At 39.3% G+C, this 19,903-nt stretch overlaps 1 protein-coding gene across 1 annotated transcript in view; it reads right to left on the reverse strand.

Moving 5' to 3' along the window:
- The window catches only part of PPFIA2 (PTPRF interacting protein alpha 2), a 216,266-nt gene that overhangs the window by 90,487 nt on the left and 105,876 nt on the right, over nt 1–19,903 (reverse strand). The window lies entirely within an intron of this gene.

Consider the following 19,903-nt stretch of genomic DNA (forward strand, 5'->3'; position numbering starts at 1 on the left):
TCACACAGCTTTAAGAATCATTTTGTTAGCGACTTTGAAATTAAATAAAATTAAAAAAGCACTGTAACTATGTCTTAGCTTTTCCCAAAAAGTAAAAGGTAAAGGACCGGGCAAACCTCCCCATAGCTGTTATTCTGTTAAATCTTTCACCAACTTTATTCTCAAATTTATAAACATGGTTACTGGATCCAAAAATTTGCTGAGCAATGTCATAGTTTCAGCTAATGGGAAAATCTAAAAATAATACCAAAGATTTTACCAAAGGGAAAATCTAAAAATAATACTGATAATTGAGAAGTTATTAAATAGTGCACCATGATGTATGATTGGTATGGCTAAGATTTATACCTAGCAAATGAGAAAGTTAGTGAGTATATTTGTGGTTTTCAAGTGGTCATCCATGGGTGTGTGCAGTTATACATACATACATACATACATACATACATACATAAATACATACATACATTTTACACGTGTGTAATAGTTCCATCAGAAATTTGCTATAGAATAGGTGATTTGGGGCACAAAACAGACTGATATAACATATTCACAAAGAAAATCCTACCACTTACTCATAGCTCCCCGCTATTATAAATATTTTGGAACAAGGAATATCACCAACATAGATATAAAAAGATGGGCAAGAAGGTGGTTTATATGAATGCACAAATTACAACTCAAAGAACGATAGTTATAGATGAACAACATTTTCTTTTTCATGGTTGTCTCTACATCACAAATCTGACTGAATAGCAAGTATACCTGATGGTGATGACAGTTGTTTTCTGGGAGACAGTAGGGTCAGCATTTATTCTGGCCCTGACGTTAATATGACAATACTAGAAACAATGTAAAAGGTTTGAACTAAGAGGATAATAATAGTTTTTACAAATGCCCCCAATCTGAAGATAGAAGGAGCTAAGAGTAGACCCTCAGGGCACTACGTAGGCTGAAACGTAAGATGTAAAATTGGTAAGAAGCATTAGCTGGAGCAGAGATACAAAAGTACCCATCTTAGAGATCTAATGAGCCAAAGCAATCTCCTTGCTGTAGCAGAAACCCTGTAAAGTTACCATACTTAACTACCAGAACAACATTTAAGTTGCCAAAACTGCAACATTTCCAAGATTTGTCTTATTTCATCATCAGGCTTTAGAACAGTAAAATAACAAGGAAAAAAAAGTGAACCTGTTGGAGTGGAACCAATTTAATTGTGCCTTTGTGCAAGGGAGCTGCAGACTTTTGTAATGGCAATCGCCCTAAATGGGAGATGCAATATAGATGCAATAAAGTCAACAAAGGGAACAGAACTGTACTGCTTGTCTAATAGGTAGCATTGTCAGCACCTAATAATTGATGGTTAGACTTCCCTCCCACAATGAGAAAATGAGGCACCTCTGCATGGATAGGGAAAGAAAAGATATGAAGTTTCCAAAGACTCATTATCATTCTAAGGCAGAGGTCTTCAAACTTGGCAGCTTTAAGACTTGTAGACTTAAACTCCCAGAATTCTCCAGCCAGCATAGCTGGCTGGAGAATTCTGGGAGTTAAAGTCCACAAGTCTTAAAGCTGCCAAGTTTGAAGACCTCTGCTCTAAGGTCTAATTTTCAGGGAGTTAAAGTCCACAAGTCTTAAAGCTGCCAAGTTTGAAGACCTCTGCTCTAAGGTCTAATTTTCAGGATGACTGGCATATTAACTGATTTGTTACACACTGCTTTTGTCAGAGGATAGTCAAGCCCAGATTATACTTTCAAACTCTATCTTACTATAGCAGGGATTCCGGAAGAGAAGGTTCAGAAACATTCCCTGCAGGCAATAATCATATCACTAGGAGTTCAACTTTCAGGGTGTTTGTCATTGCTGTAAATGGTATTTTGGGGGCTTCTCTTAAAATGGGTAAGACCTTCTCTTACCCATTTTAAAAAGTACAAATGGTAGGGGCGTGTTGAGGAACAGTGGAAATTATATACTTCTTGATATTCTTGAAAGAGAGAATGATATGGTGGACATTGTGAGGGCAATACAGGTAATTTTCAATTTACAACCATTTATTTAGTGACATTTTGAAGTTACAACGGCACTGAAAGAAACGTCTCATAACTGTTTTTCACACGTATGACCATTGCAGGATCACCATAATCACATGATCAAAATTTGGATGCTTGGCAACTGGCATGTATTTAAGATGGTTGCAGTATCCTGGGGTCACGTGATCACCTTTGCAAATTTATGACAAGCAAAGTCAATGGGGAAGCCAGATTCACTTAACAACTGCAGAGATTTACTTAACAACTGTAGCAAGAATGGTCATAAAATGGAGCAAAACTCACTTAACAACTGTCTTGCTTAGCAATGGAAACTCGATAGTGGTCATAACTCAAGGACTATCTATATTTATACTGATAGTATAAAGTATACAGTTATACTGACAGTACTCATGAAGTGGTGGAACACCATCTCCTTGAGGTCAGATTAATTCTTGACTTTATGGCCTTCTAGGCTAGGGATCTTTTGCAAACAGGGAGCCTCCAACACGGCTTTATTAGATATGAGCTTTTAGAGATTCTCCCATATTATACATAAATTATACAAATTTATGACCACAACTGGAATTTCAGTGAAGAGGCAAAATACCATGTGACTGCTTCAGTCAATGACCACAATCCCTGCATTCCTAGTTGTGATTGTTAAGTGATCTCATAGGTTGTTAAGCAGAGTCCCAGGTAAAAAGTGTGAAGTGCTTCAGGAGGAATGTGGGAAACCCTGGGAGACCTGACATAGTACATGTGTGGGCTTTACTACATCGACTGGACAACCCCTAGAGTTGAGCTAAGCATTTTGGCTTCTCTCTTGTGAAAAGAAACTAATGAAGCTTATCTTTCAGATTTCAAATGAGATTATTCTATCAGGGTTGGATCTCAAGAGATACAAAACAATAGAAGGAAATCATGCTTTATGAAACATATTTATTGGCATAGACATTGTCTTAAAAAGGGTCATGTAGCTTGTCATTAGGGAGTGCATAATAGCAGATTCTTCTAACAAATATTTAAATTAAAATTTTAAAATGCAAACTTTAGTTCTACCCTGTTGTGTAACAGCTTTTGATGATAATAATCTTTGCTGCATATTTACCTCACAGAAAAAGGGATGTTGTCATCTAGAATTATTTTTTCTCCTAGATATATTGCATGGTCAGTCATAGTTTAAGAAGCCTCAAGACAGAAGCTGCTGCAGAACTAATACTGTTTGACAGACAGAACTACACCATTAAATTCATAAAGAAACTGCAGGGTTGCAACAACAATTACAAAACAGCACCATAATAATCTAAGCATTAAATTAATCAGCAGTAATAATTCCACCAATATATGAAACAGCAAAGGACAGGAACTGTTGAAATGCATAATTTTCCATTTTAAAATCTCAGATTAGAAGATTCCTGGTCACCAGAAAACTAATTCCTCCAATGAGAATATTCCTGTCCTGTTCAGTCAAATTGGGAAGGAATATTATGGTCCCTTGGGGGAACAGCCTGTCTCAGTAACAACCTATCTTTCTAGAACAATGTTGCCACAGAAATTCTGCTAGCTTGTATAACTGTAACATTCCAGAAAATGGTAAAAATTGAGTCTGAGCTGGGATTGTTATTTTTTTTAATTAGGGCAATTAAAGTTATCATTTTAGCTTTTAATTATTGGTTTAAGATATTCATACAGTACCAAAAATGTCATTCAAACAATGCCCTCCCCTTATCTTCCTACTCATAAAATAACATTCCCAATCCATATTCCCAGAACATATGGTATGTCTTTATCTGCTTATTTATTAAAGCAAATCTAAATGATTATTTGCCAAAAGAAGCCTTTTAGTTAAAAGCTTATTGCTAGCCATAACAGTGAAAACTTTTAGAATTTAGATGTAACATAAAAGCAGGTTTGTGTAAATAATTTTCTTATGATATGCCACACACAAAATAATTGAGTAAGTTATATTTTGTAGGCTTTTAAACCAGATGCTTTAATTGCACAACAAAAGCAAGTTCACAAGTTCAGTATTCAGAATGAAGCTTTCAAGAAAAGGATTGGACTTGAAAGGTAAGGGATCATAATTTGATAACCACAGCTTTTAAGGCCCAGTACAAAAATGAAGATGAGACAAGAATGTACCTAAGGCACTTTAATGTGCTTCAGTTAAGGCAGGAGTGAGCAATGAAAATCCCTTCCAGTTTTGTTAAATTAACATGCACCATTCTTCATCATTGGCTAAGGGCTGATAAGAATGGGGCTTCAACATGTAGAGGAGTCTATGTTGCTTTTCTTGTCTTAAGGGATGGAAAAACATGGAAATCTTGGCTGTATAAAACCAAGATGTTTGTCTACTTAAGGCTAAGCCTGAAGAGCAAAATTCCGTAGAAGATCCATTGTTGGCTGATAAATAGCGTTGACAGTCATTATTTCCAATAAGTGTCTATACAGAAGAACTGAGCCTAATTCAAGGAGAATTTATTTTTCTAAAGAAGAAAAATCAGTTAAAGTGTTTTTTTCTTCAGCACATAAACTAATATTTTGCTCCTCAAATAATGATATGGTTCTTGTTTCCACTAATCTAGTTACAATATGTTTTTAAAAAAAAAACATTATTTCTTTCAATAATTTTAAGTATTACTCTGGAACTACAGACCAAACATCAGAATACTTAGGCTCATTCAAGTCCATTTATTTATTTATTTTTGTTTTTTTATTGGGTTATAGTTAATTGTATATGACGAATATTCCTGTAGAAAATTTCAAAGCAGCTTGCTAGGAAAAATTGAAAAATCAAGTGTCAGACAAAATCTTGTTGGCTCAGAGTTATGTAGGTCCAAACTAGTTTAATGTTTTTTTTTCCTGTGCAATATGAGTTTTATCTTTTATCTTTTAATTATTTAATTATGAATTAGGGGCAAATATTACATACTACAAAACATTTTCAAGTAACACAGTTGTGTATCATAGAGAAGTAATCTTCCACAAATTATTTAAACAATGCAGTGCAGTGTAAAATTTCTTATCATCATTCACATTATGTTACAAAGACTGAGACTCAGGAATTTGACAGCTTTTATACAGGATAAAATTAAAGTGAAAAGTTATAAAGGGCTTTCTTAGTTGCTGAATAGAAACACAAAAAACCCTGAAAAGCTAGCAAAGTAGCAAAAATTGCAGTTCCAAATTTAAACTTGTTCCAAATGTCATAAATAGGCATTAGAAGTGAGAAGTGAGCAAAACATTGAAACTCAAGTATGCAACATTTCATTGCCCCCTTTTCTTTCAGTTTTGAACAGTCTCGCTCCACTCCAACATTTAATTATCTATTGCAAATAAGCATATTTCAGTCCTCACTGAACTGTTAGCTGGGAATCGGTGATACACTACATACCTATCCTCAGGATTTTCTCTCAATATTTTGTTTTTGTGCATAGCATAGTAATCAATCAATAATTTGCTGAATTGGACTTCCGGTTTGGCTCCGCTTCGTGGAGAGCAGCTATGATTTAGCTGCTAACTCCCTAGTCTATAAAGCTGTCAGGACATCGTAAATCTGGGTCCGACCGCTTGGAATTCTTTCCTTCGGGCAAAGAAGGAAAGATGAGCAATTAGGTTGAGGTTGAGATGCCCTAATAAGCTTTTAAAGCTTGTGGGAAGTTCTCCTTCTATAACCTGATAAGCTCCTGGCTGGGTGAGGCATTTGCCTTTATGGCAAACAAACGAAGCGTCCAATTTCCACAGCAGGAATTGATTTATGATGGATTGTAACGTGGACGGAGCAGAAACTGGAGTTCTAGCACTTGTTTGTAAGAAGACTGTAAGCCCCTGAGGATTTATTTGCTGCGAAGATAGGAGAGAAGAAAGCAAATGGCGGTTTTGTGGAATGTGTGTACTGAAAACGAAAGTAGAAATGCTTACTAACGGCTAGTGTTGAAATAGAAGAAAGAAGATACATAGAAACATACTGACTAAACGGAAGACATGAGAATTTTATGATTTATATCTTTTCTTTTTCTTTGGGATTATAGTGATTTAGAAGAAAAGTTTTTTGAATTTTGTTTTCTCTAAGTATTTTTTTTTCCTCTTGGTCTGTTATTAAGTTATATTTTTTTAAAAAAATGGCTTTTAAGCAAATAGTGCCAAAAGTGTGTCGAAATAGAAGATATATAGGAAGATACTGACTAAATGGAAGACATGAGAATCTTATGATTTATATTTTTTCTTCTTCTTTGGGATTATAGTGATTTAGAAGATAAGTTTTTTTGAAACTTTCTTTTCTAATTTTTTTTCTTTCTTTTTCTTGGTCTATTATTAAGCTATCTTTTTTTTTTTAATGGCTTTTAAGCAAATAGTGCCAAAAGTCATTAAAAACTTTGAAATTTCTTCAGCTCAGATTCAAAAATTAAAAGAAGAAATCAAAAAGGAAGTAAGAAATTCTTTACAGGAGTTTTTGGAGAGTCACTTTTTAGAAATAGATCAAAAATTTGATGAAATAGAGAAAGAGATGTTGGATTTCAAGGAAGTGGTGGAAGAGCAGAAGAGGGAAATGAAAATGGTAAAGGATGCAATTGCAAATATTAAGCTCTTGTATTCAGATGCAGGATGATCTTGCAGAAATTAATAAAGCTAATTTAGAGTTGCAAAGGAAAATAGAAGAAATTCAAAAAAATCAAAACAATTGGAACTTAGATAATAAGATGGAAGATATAAAGGCAAAGGTAGATAGGGCAGATGAAGAAAGAGTAATATTACAATATAGATTAATGGAATATGCTATAAGGGTGAGGGGGTTGAAACAAAATAGGAAGGAAAATTTAAAGGAGATTTTTACGCAAGCCTTTGCTCAGATAAAGGGTGTGGAGCCAGAAGATTTTGAGACTAATATTGAAAGAATTTATCGTGTTAATTCTTGGTGGGCAAGACAAAATAGAGTACCTAGGGATGTGGTTATTTATTTTACAACTAAAAAGGTTAGGTATGAAATTTTGCAAGCCTTTTATAAAAATAAATTTCAGATATTGGGACAAGATATAAAAATGATGAAGGAAATTCCTCCTAAAATGTTAAGAAACAGAAGAGAATTTGCTTTTTTGGTGGATGAGTTTAAGAAATATCAGATATATTTTAGATGGGAAGTCCCAATGGGTTTGTCAGTGAATTTTAGAGGTAGAAAGTATTTTCTTAATTCAGTTACGAAAGCGAGACATTTTTATATTAATGTTTTAAAGAGTGGGAATCCTTTGTTGTTAGATGCTAAGTTAACTGGTTTGGAAATGATGGAAAATAGAATGGGAGAGGGGAGGAGAATATGATGATTATGGTTAATTTTTGGAATTGATTTGTTTAGGATATAAATTATAGGATTTTTGTTATTTGCTATTTGTATGGTATAAATCTATGGGATGATATTACTCAATTGTGAAGGATGGAAAGTGAAATTTATGAATTTAGATAATGTGGATGTAATGATTTTAACTGTTTACTGTTATATTGTGGATGTAGTTTAAATGATTATTTGCTTGATATTTGATTGATGGAGTAGTATTGGAAGATTGAATATTAAATCTTATGACAATTGAAGAAATATATAAGTGATGAAAATTTGAATTTGAGAAGCTGGATTGTAATTTAAGAAATGGACTTATGAAATTTGAAGGAATATACAAGTGGGCGGGGAAAAAAATTGAACTTTAGAAGATGGACTAATTTTTAAAATGGACTGTAAGAAGAATGGACATTAAATGTTATGGCAATTGAAGAAATATATAAGTGATAAAAATTTGAGTTCGAGAAGATGGACTGTAATTTGAGAAATGGACTTATGAAATTTGAAGGAATATACAAGTGGAAAAAAAATTGAATTTGAGAAGATGGATTAATTTTAAAAATGGACTGTAAGAAGAAGTAATATGTGAAGTTGGTATTGTTTCTTTTCTTTTCTTTTTATTATTCTTTCCTATCTTTTTATTTTTATTGTGAGGGGATCTATAGTTTTAAATTTTTTAAGGTGGGAGGTTATGTATATTTTGTATACTTTAGCTTGTGATTGTTGGCCATAATACCCGGTATTTGCTCTGGGAAGTCTGGGGGGGGGGAAGGGGGAGGAGGGGGGGAAGGGGGGGAAATGATACATGGATTGATTATTAATGTACAGTAATTTTTGAAGATATGAAATTAAAAAATTTAAAATGATATTGGGGATGCTCGACTGCCATTTCAGGAAGAAAAGGAGAGAGGAGTAGAAGGAGGGAAGAAAGTAGGTAGGAAAGTGTAGAGAAGGAGGAGGGGAATAAGAGGGTTAGATAGGGTGGAAGAAGGGAGGAGTGGAGAAGGAGGAGAGGAAGTAGTAAAGTGAAGGAGATGAAGGATGGGAAAGTAGTAGAGGGTAGAGAGGGAGATTGTGTAGTAAGGAAGTGGCAGTCGGGCAGGCCTGAATCAGTAATAAATAAAAATTAATGATTAATGATGGATAATAATTTGTACATAAATATGTTGTTGAAAAATGGAAATAAAAAATTATTTAAAAATAATAATAATAATAATTTGCTGAATTGGACTAAACTGATCACAGTACTCTCAAATACTGAAAAATAAATTTTAACACAAGTTCCAATCAATAAATATATATTTTTAGCAAAATATCATACTGTATAATGCTAGTAAGTATATCAACATTTGTTTCAAAAGAAGCAATAATTATTATAACTATTCCAGCCCACAATAAGATTGCTGGGGTTTCTATAACCTGATGATGTGGCTATCCTTTTAATTGAAACCTTCTCTCTCAAAAACTTAAACCCATTTCTGCCAAGAGCACTTGTTGATAATCAAGCAGACAAATTTTTTTTTAAAAAAAACCCCAGAAGATTTAAATGGGCCCTTGAAGAGAAGGAAACTGAGCAGCCTAAAAGGTTTGAGCATTTGGTAGTAGAGTTCCAGCCTACAGGTGCCTGGAAGATGCAGACTGCTGCTTCGAAAGCAAAAATGAGCAGAAACTATTATGAATTTTATTTGGACAAAGGATAATGAATCCATATAAGCAGCTACAAAATGTTTTATAGCAAAACCTTTGGCTCAACCCTTTGATATTCAGTTGGGATAATTCCCTCAGTATAAATGTTGGATAACCATTTTTCTGAAATGGTGTAGGGTTTCCTGCCTTGGCAGGGGGTTGGATTAGAAGACCTCCAAGGTCCCTTCCAACTCTTCTGTTGTTGTTGTTGTGTTGTGTTGTTGTTATTATTATTATAAATCGCTTGAAGCCATATAAAATTTTGTGATCCATTTTTGAGTGCCTAGAACAGGGCTGTCAGATTCATGGCCCGCGGGGCAGATGTGTCACGTGCTGGCCATGCCCACATTTGGTTTAGTGAAGGGGAGTTGTGTTATGTCATGTGATGATGCTGTGACAACACAAGTTTGACACCCCTGGCCTAGAACTATATCCAATGTGATGTTCAGAAAGGAATTAAAGCAACAAAAAGCAAAAGTGAGGGCATGGTTGCTAATAGTGACCTATTGGTCAAAGCCACTTCATTAGTCCTGTCAGGCCCTTTTCAATCCCTGCGGCAACATGTCATTCTGAGGAAACTTTCTCATGACTCCACCTAAGACACCACCTAAAGTACCTTTTGGAATATCCTCAGAGTACAAGAGTAATTAGAAAAAAGATCCTAGGTACAGATACAGAATTCCAAAATGAAGTTAGCTATATTCCAGCCCACAGCACAGCCAGCACTATTATTCCAGATGGGAATTCAGCCCAGCAAAGAGCCTTTCTCAAAGCTATGTTTTATATTTTACCTTCCTCACTTCTGGATCAGAGATTCACCCAAATCCCCACATTTATGAGAACTGTTACTCTGACAACCATCACACAAGCTCTTTTAACATTGCCCATAGGACTAATGTAGTTGAGAAACTGTCATTCTTCCTCTATTGACATATGTTAGAGGTTGGAATGAAAGCATCCTTGTTTATTTTCTCCTCTCAGATAAGGAACTGTTTATTACATACTATATTTTGTTCAGCAGCAATTAAAATTTATAAACAGATAAATAAGGATAGTAAGCATGGATAAATTAACTGAGAATCCTTTTTATTTTTTAATCATTATTTGTCTATAGACCTTTTTTCCTCTTAGCCAATAGTTTCAGTGTTAACATCAAGAATATTTATAGATATATCTTAGAAATTTAATATTACAGTGTTTTGTTAATTATTACTGAAATGGATGTAATTTTTCCAGCACGTGTTTTATGCTGGTCTAATAAATATTTGATTGATTTATGACAACAAACATTCTCCAGAGAAACTCCTTTTTTTTTCTAGCAGAACAAAAATACCCCATAATTACAGGTTCTGTATTTGTTTGGCAAAATGAAAGTGCCACTTTTTCCACTATCCCGTGCTTCTATTTGACATTGCAATGCCTAGCTCTTGACTACAAAAAAAAAAAGAAAAGAAAAGAAAAGAAAACAGGAGGAGGCAATACTCTAATAATTCAGGTTTCCCAGGCTGGCTGGAAAATGATCAGAATCATAACAGACTTCTAAGTAGAAAAACAATACTTTCTTTTCAGTTTTTTCCCTTCTATGTCTATTGCTAGATATTTGTTACTTAGACAGCATCACATGTAGAAACTTATCTTCTTTGTTATAAATAGAGGAAAATGCCTTATAATATACTGCATTATCTGCATTAGTGATGTCCCTCTATTTCAGATATCACTTGGTTGATGGGATCTGGAACTTTCTGCATGGAAGTTCTCTACCATTAAGCTATGCAGTTTCTCCCTTTAGTAACCAAGACAGATGAAGAAACCATGGTCTTAGGTAAACTGATTTAATGACTTAACTGTAAATGCATTTTTTTTATTTATTTTTTTATTTTATTTTATTTTATTTTATTTTATTTTATTTTTTTCCCAATTTCTATACCGCCCTTCTCCCAAAGGACTCAGGGCGGTTTACAGCCAACTAAGAACAACAAATAAAAAAATTAAAAACAGATTTAAAAGAATTAATTTAGATAGGCTGAAAATACTAAAAACTATTAAAATCCCCATTAAAACTATTAGGCCAGTCCTGCACGATGGAATAAAAGAGTCTTCAACTCACACCGGAAGGCCCGGAAGTCAGGGAGTTGGCGTATCCCTGGGGGTAGCTCATTCCAGAGGGCCGGAGCTCCCACAGAGAAGGCCCTCCCCCTGGGAGTCACCAGTCGACATTGTCTGGTCGACTGCACCCTGAGGAGACCCTCTCTGTGGGAGCGCACTGGTCGATGGGAGGCCACCGGTAGCAGGAGGCGGTGCCATAAGCAACCCGGTCCTAAGCCATGAAGCGCTTTAAAGGTGAGAACCAACACCTTGAATTGCACCCAGAAGGCAACTGGAAGCCAGTGCAGCCTGCGCAGGATAGGTGTTATATGGGAGCTTCGAGCCGCTCCCTCAATCACCCGCATGGCCGCATTCTGGACCAGTTGAAGCCTCTGGGTACTCTTCAAGGGGAGTCCCATGTAGAGAGTGTTGCAGTAATCCAGGCGGGAAGTGACAAGGGCGTGAATGACTGTGCATAGGGAATCCCGGTCCAAGAAGGGACGTAATTGGCGTATCAGGTGTACCTGATAAAAAGCTCCTCTGGCGACGGCTTTCATGTTCTTCTAACGACAGCTGTGCATCCAGAAGGATGCCTAGATTACGAACCTTCTCCGTGGGGGCCAAAGATTCACCCCCCAAAGTCAGCGATGGCCTCAGCTGATTATACCGGGATGCTAAAATCCACAGCCACTCGGTCTTGGCTGGATTGAGCTGGAGCCTGTTTTTCCCCATCCAGACTCGTACGGCCTCCAGGCACCGGGACATCACTTCAACGGCTTCACTGGGGTGGTTTGGGGTGGAAATGTACAGCTGCGTATCGTCAGTGTACAGATGACATCTCACCCCAAAACCACGGATGATCTCACCCAGTGGCTTCATATAGATGTTGAAGAAGAGGGACGAGAGAACCGAACCCTGTGGTACCCCACATAAGAGGCGCCTCGCGGCTGATCTCTGCCCCCCTGCCAACACCGTCTGCGATCGGTCAGAGGGGAAGGAGGAGAACCACCGAAAAACGGTGCCCTCCACTCCTAACCCCTCCAGCCATCGCAGCAGGATACCATGATCAATAGTATCAAAAGCCGCTGAGAGATCTAACAGGACCAGGGCAGAGGAACAACCCCTGTCCCGGGCCCTCCAGAGATCATCAACCAGCGCGACCAACGCCATCTCCGTGCTATACCCAGGCCGGAAACCGGATTGGCACGGGTCTAGATAGACAGTTTCCTCCAGGTATCGAGGGAGCTGATGCGCCACCACACTCTCAACAACCTTCGCCACAAAGCGAAGGTTGGAGACTGGACGATAATTTGCTAAAACAGTTGGGTCCAGGGAAGGCTTCTTGAGGAGGGGCCTCACCACCGCCTCTTTCAGGACGGTAGGGAAGACACCCTCCATCAAAGAAGCATTCACCATTCCCCGGAGCCAACCTCACGTAACCTCCTGTGTGGCCAGCACCAACCAGGAGGGACACGGGTCCAATAAACATGTGGTAGCATTCAGCCTCCTCAGTATCCTGTCCATGTCCTCAGGAACCACAGTGTCAAACCCATCCCAGACAACATTTCCAAGATCTGCCTCCGTCATCCCATCTGGATCCACCCAAACTGCGTCCAGTCCATCCCAGATCTGAGCTGACTGTTGGGGGCGAGTCATTGGCCCCAATGGAAAGGGTGCACAACTTGGGTGTTCTCCTGGATGGATGGCTGTCATTTAAAGATCATCTGGCGGCCGTCTCCAGGAGAGCTTTTTACCAGATGCGCTTGGTCCGCCAGTTGCGCCCCTTCTTCAACCGGGATGCTTTATGCACGGTCACTCACGCTCTTGTCACCTCTCGTTTGGATTATTGCAATGCTCTCTACATGGGGCTCCCCTTGAAGTGCACTCGGAGGCTTCAGTTAGTTCAGAATGCAGCTGCGCGGGTGATTGAGGGAGCCACACGTGGCTCCCACGTAACACCGCTCCTGCGCAGACTGCACTGGCTACCTGTGGTCTTTTGGGTGCGCTTTAAGGTTTTAGTTACCACCTTTAAAGCGCTCCATGGCTTAGGGCCCGGGTACTTACGGGACCGCCTGCTGTTACCTTACGCCTCCCACCGACCCGTACGCTCACACAGAGAGGGTCTTCTCAGGGTGCCGTCCGCCAAGCAATGTCGGCTGGTGGCCCCCAGGAAAAGGGCCTTCTCTGTTGGAGCTCCTACCCTTTGGAACGAACTTCCCCCTGGCTTGCGTCAATTACCTGACCTTCGGACCTTTCGCCGTGAGCTGAAAACGCATTTATTTATTCAAGCAGGACTGGCTTAAATTTTTAAATCCTTAAATAATTTTAATTGGGGTTACTATTTATGAATTTTAAGGGTTTTAAATTTAATTGTTTTAAATTTCGGCCATTTATGGAATATGTTTATTTTAAGTCTTTGTTTTAATTGTATATTGTACTGTTTTATAATTTGGCTGTACACCGCCCTGAGTCCTTCGGGAGAAGGGAGGTATAAAAATCTAAATAAATAAATAAATAAATAAATAAATAAATAAATAAATAAATAAATAAGCGACTTTATCGTGCAGATATTTTCCAAAGTCCTCAGCCCGTCCCTGCAAGGGATCCTCCCTGGCTCCCTGAACAAGAAGGGAGCGGGTCACCCTAAACAGAGCGGCTGGGCGATTATCTGCCGATGCAATAAGAGCGGCGAAATACTCACGTTTCGCCGTTCTTATCGCCACTAGATAGGTCTGAATATAGGAGCTAACTAGTATTCGATCCGATTCAGAACGGCTGGTCCTCCAGGCACTCTCTAGGCATCTTTTCCGGCATTTCATCTCTCTCAGCCCCTCAGAATACCAAGGGGCTGGTCGAGATCGGCGCCGGGTCAGAGGCCACAAAGGCACGACCCGGTCTAAGGCCCCCGCCGCTGCCTGTTCCCAGGCGGCGACAAGTTCCTCAGCCGAGCCATGAGCTAGGTCCTCAGGAAATGGCCTAAACTCCGTCAGAAACCTCTCTGGGTCCATCAGGTGCCTGGGACAGAACCAACGAGTCGGTTCCGTCTCCCTGCGGTGTGGGTTGGCGGTTCGAAAGTCCAGCCGAAGGAGAGAATGATCAGACCATGACAAGGGTTGGATCACTAAATCCCCTAATTCAAGATCATTTAGCCACTGTCCAGAGACAAAAATCAAGTCCAGCGTGTTTCCCCCTGTGTGCGTGGGACCATCAACTACTTGGGTCAGGTCCAAGGCCGTCATGGAAGCCATGAACTCCCGAGCTGTAACAGATGCTTCACCGGTCGATGGCAGGTTGAAATCCCCCATGACCATAAGTCTGGGGGTCTCATCCGCCACCCCAGCTATCACCTCCAACAGCTCGGGCAGGGCAGCTGTCACGCCGCAAGGAGCCAGGTACATGAGCAGCAAACCCACCTGTATCCCATGACCCCACTTCACACAGAGGGATTCAAAGCCAGCTATCTGTGGTACAGTGACCTCCCTCGGTCTCAGAACCTCGTTAATAACAACCGCCACCCCTACCCTGGGCCCTCGGCTGATGAAATACACGGAAGCCTGGTGGGCACATTTCAACAAGGGGTGCCCCCCCTTCCGTGCCCAACCAGGTCTCCGAAATGCCCATCAGGTCCGTACCCCCCTCTTGGATAAGGTTGAAAATGTGGGGGGCTTTATTCACAACAGACCTGGCATTGCACAACATCAGCCGAAGGTCCAGAATCTGAGGATCCCGGCCACTCAGGGAACGGGCAAAGTCAGAGGGATCGGAGTGCGGGATCGTTCGCAGATGACACTCCCGCACTCCCCGAACATGATATGGTCCCCCACTTCTGCCATATCTGACCCCCCACTTAACGTGCTGATAGCAAAGCCCTCGTGTAACTGAGCACCCACCTTGATCATCACCTCCGGATCTGCAGTATCTAACCGGCAAGCCTTTGCAGGATCTGGCCATATCCTCCCCTAATCCCTGGTGGGTCTCCCCCTAGACCCATCTTCACCCTCCCTTCCCTTAAAAGCCCCTTAAGAAACGAATTTAAAAAACGCCAAAGTTGCTTCTTCGCCGCATGCCCTTAATGCATTTGTTAAAATAAGCATAAGGTCACTATGTTAATTTTTGTCTTGTTAAAAGAGATCAACACCTATGTGATATAAATAGAACCTCACTTTTGGATGTATTGCAGCTGGCTTACATGTTTTACTGAATGATACGTTGGAAATTATGTAGATGTGTTGATTTTACTTCATTAGAATTGCTTCTTGTAGGGCAGAAATGGGATCAGAAATAATAGTTATAAATGGATAGTTAATCACAGCAAATATGTCTTGGTTTTTCAAATAACATACAAGTGACACATTCAAAGACCCAGGAGAGAAAAGAGGAACACAGGGTCTGATTTCAGCAGATGTTCCTGATCAAGAATAGTGAAGAAACCGAGATTAGTGACATCCTGCAGAAACAAACATAGCCACAGCCTGCCTAAAGTGCTATGATCATCTCATTAGAAAAGTGTTAAAAGCATAGGAGAAAACATAAACATTCTAGCCATTAATGAAACACCTTGGCCATCAATCAGTGCAAAAAAATCATGATAATAGCAAAACTGCCAGCAATCTAAATTAATCTATCTACAATAAAACTTATTTTCTTTCAGATTTTAAGTGATAAAAAGAACTGTTAAAAGAAATTGTTGTAATGTCCCAGGTGTATAGTATACATGTTTAAAAAGGCTATATATATTCACAGTCCAGAAAGCAAACTGAAAGATCCCCAGAGTCTTCAAATTCAACAGCAAATGGAGTTGGCAGAAAACAGATTTCCGTGCTTTAAAAATTCCTTCCTTCAAAATAATGAAAGAAATAGAGGGGACATATATGTAGGATTCACTAACTCAAGCAAAATAATGCAGTGACAAAGGAAAGCAATCATTGCTTATTAAGTGCATTGAAATGCCATATTGAATACTACACAGCACAAGTAAAATGTCTGCAAAACACCAAATCAAAATCTCTCGCTTTCAGCAACTGATGCCTGCAGAAGAGTTCACATAGCTATGCTTAATGTATGCAATTAAACCTTGATTATATCCATCATGCACAATAATTATTAGTTCCTCTTATATAATTTAGTATACATATTGAATTTTTTAAAGGTAGTATGTAAGTATGCATGTATTCATACACCCTTACTGCTTAAAAAAGAGCGGAGGCACACCTGGGACCTTCTCCCAGATAAAAAGAATCTTTTTTCTCCCCACCCCCAGCAATAATTATTTTTTCTCTCTTTCAACTTCCAAACAAATGCTGAAGAAATAGTTGAGCTGATGAGGTGCATTGGTAACATTGATGGTAGAATTAGTGCATGGTGATTTATTACATCAGAATAAGAACTATTACTCCATCCATACATCGAGACACCGAATGTAGGCACAATTCCTATTCCTAAGAATAAGAATCCTAAGAATTCCTAAGAATCCCCATTCCTAAGAGGACCATAAGGGCCGTGCATAAGCGCACAAACGTGCCTACCGTTCCTGTCCTATTGTTTTTCTTTTCTTCTTCCTATATATATATATATATATGCTTATACTTCCTAATATTTACTCATATATATGTTTATATACTATATAATCTTTCTGTATGATACTTACATATATTGTTGTGACAAAATAAATAAATAAATAAATAAATAAATAAGAATTGAGGTCAAAGTGGTGTGAATGAAAATTAAATGATCTTTTGCACTACACTCTTTGAAGAAATAAAAACTTCACTCCATGATCACTTAATACTATATTTGTGGGAAGTATTGAAGTAGTGGGTTGAAATGATAGAATAAAGGTAATATGCTAGAAGATGCTCCTGCTGGAAAGGAAGCATTCTACATCACATTGTTTATTGCGCATTGTCTTTGCATCCCCATACAAGCACCTTCAAAACCCTCCTGAAAAGCTCAGAAACAACATTCAGCTGACTTCTTATGCCATGGCTGTCAAACTCATGGCCCACAGGCTGGATGCATCACACGCTGGCCACGCCCATGCCTGGTTTAGCGAAGGGAAAAAAGTCATGATATGTCACGTGACACCACCATGACAACATGAGATTGACACTGCTGTCTTACAGTTTTTTCTTGCAGTACATTCTGCATATTTTTTCTATTCATGGCCACTGAAATCAATCATCCAGTAATATAACAGTGAAGTTTTTAGTACTCTTCTGTAAATGACAGGAGTTTTCTACAACATACAGAACAAGGACCGTAACAGTCACTTTGTAGGACAGATAAGCAGAAGACTAACAGAGCGCATCCATGAACACCAACTAACAGTCAGAAGACATAACAAACCCCCTTAAACTCAGAACACATGGACAGATTCAACAACATTTTTAATTGGAAAACTATTAGCATCTTAGACCAATCCAAATTCAAAAATAGTAGGGACTTCCTTGCCATTCAGAAAAATAAGCCATCAATAGACATACAGAGATAAACCACATATGCATTATTATATTATTCAAAAGACAATAAAAATTCATGAAGGAAGCAAAAGGACTAGAACGTATCCTCTCCAGCAGCCATCACTCAGATAAACAAGGATCAATTCAACACAAACAGGCAGAAAACAATACTCTAATCCAGGGATCTGCAACCTTAAACACTCAAAGAGCCATTTGGACCCATTTCCCACAGAAAAATAACACAAAACCTGGGTGAGTATGGCCAACTCAATGTCACTCACTCCTACCCAGTCACATGACCTCCCTAGCCATGCCCACCTAGCCACAAAACCATTCTCTCCTTATGTCTCTCTCTCTCTCCCTCTCTCTCTCTCCCCCTCCCCTTCTGTATCTCTCTGTATTTCTCTGTCCCTCTCCCTATCTTCCCATCTATCCCCCCTCTCTCTATCTCTCCCCCCTCTCCTCTATCCCCGTGTTTTTCTCTCTCATTCTGTATCTCCCCCTCTCTCTCGCTCTCTGTGTATCACTCTGTATGTGTCTGTTTATGTCTCTCTCTCTCACACACCCTCTCTGTGTATCATTCTTTATGTGACTCACTATGTCTCTCTTTCTCCCCCCCCATCTCAGTCTCTCTCTCTTCCCTGTGCTTTGGCATTTGCTTGAGGATGGTCTCAGCTTGCATGCACATACTCCTGGCTCAGCCACAACCCACAAGGGGGTCACAAGAGGAGGAGGGGGAGTAGGGTCACCCGAAGGAAAGCCTCCGCCGCGGCTGGTAATCCTTCTTTAGCCAGCCTGGATTTCCAAAATTATCTAAAAAAATAAAAGGGGAGAGGGGCAGGGCCAACCAGTGATGAGACAGGGAGCCACAGCAGAGGGCCCAAAGAGCCACATGAGGCTCTGGAGCTGTGGGTTGCCGACACCTACTCTAATTGAAGAACCAGCAAGGAGGAAACAGCCCTACCAAAACTGACATGGCAAGCTACTATAGTTAAATAGGCAACAAACTCCACATTCACTCACACTGATGTTACCTAGTTGGATAATGAAACATCCACAAACAAACCATCAAGCTCAGAGAGCACCAAGAACTTTACAATTCAATGCAACTACATAGGAAAAAGTCAAAATAATCCAAATAGTAGTGAGTATTTTCATAGTACCTCAAGATTATTAAATTGCCCCAGAAGAGTAATGTCAATGGTACTTTGAAAGACTATAGAAAGCGTATGTATGTTATAAATTAATGCAAACTTCCAGTTAGACTGATAACTTATTATAGCTCTCTCCACGTCTGCTGGCACGTGTAGCCATATCAGTGGGCAGCTCAGCTCCGCATGCGTGTGCGTCCTGGCCAGCTGATTTTTGGGCCTTCTGGGCCACCAGAAGTAGGGAAACATTCTGTTTCCTGCCTCCAGAGGGCCTCTGGAGGTGATGGGGAAGGGCCGTTTTTCTCTCTCACCTGGCTCCAGAGCCTCTCTAGGAGTCTGAGGAGGGTGAAAACGGCCTTCCTCAACCCCCCCAGAGATTCTCCGGAGGCTGAAAATGGCCCGTTTGCTAACTTCTTTCTAAGTGCAGTCATTCTATGGGGTGGGGAAGGCCGCACAGAATTATGGGTGTGGGCACACTCACACATGACTACCCCCTGCCCACCCTCCTGGCATGCGATGACAAAAAGGTTAGCCATAACTGCTCTAGGGCATGAATAAAGTTCTATATACACAGTTCTCTGTATGTAGGATCTGTGTATAAATTGTCTTGTTATGTTTATGAGAGGGATATTACAGAATATGACACATTTGAAGATAGACAACTCACAGGTAAAAGAAATTTGGGTTGGAACTTTTGATCTTTAGTTGCAAGTTCTAAGTATCCAACTCCCTAGATTTTTAGTCCTATTGAAACGGTACTCAGGAATCTTTTAAAAGGCACAATGAAGTAAGCTTTTATTACAGTATTTGTCTTTGAAGAGACATACAATATTAAAAGAAGGAAATGTGATTGGGAATACATTTACAGAAACTGATACCAGTCTTTTTAAGACTTCTAAATTCAACATGGCACCAATTTCAAAGCAATATGGATGCGTCATGCGCTGGCCATGCCCACCTGTTTTAGCGAAGGGGGGGGGAAGTCATGATACGTCATGGGACAATGTGATGCTGTGAGTTTGACATCCCTGTTCTAAGCCATTTTGTCTAATGTCATTAAATGCTTTATGATAATTTTTATGTCATAATTTTTTTTATAAAATAGGTCAAATTTCAATTCCACAGAAGTCATGGATTCTGGATTTTGGGCACTTTCCATAAATTAGT

The sequence above is a fragment of the Ahaetulla prasina genome, chromosome 7 (genome assembly GCF_028640845.1).
Source record: "Ahaetulla prasina isolate Xishuangbanna chromosome 7, ASM2864084v1, whole genome shotgun sequence".
In the NCBI taxonomy this organism is placed as follows: Eukaryota; Metazoa; Chordata; class Lepidosauria; order Squamata; family Colubridae; genus Ahaetulla; species Ahaetulla prasina.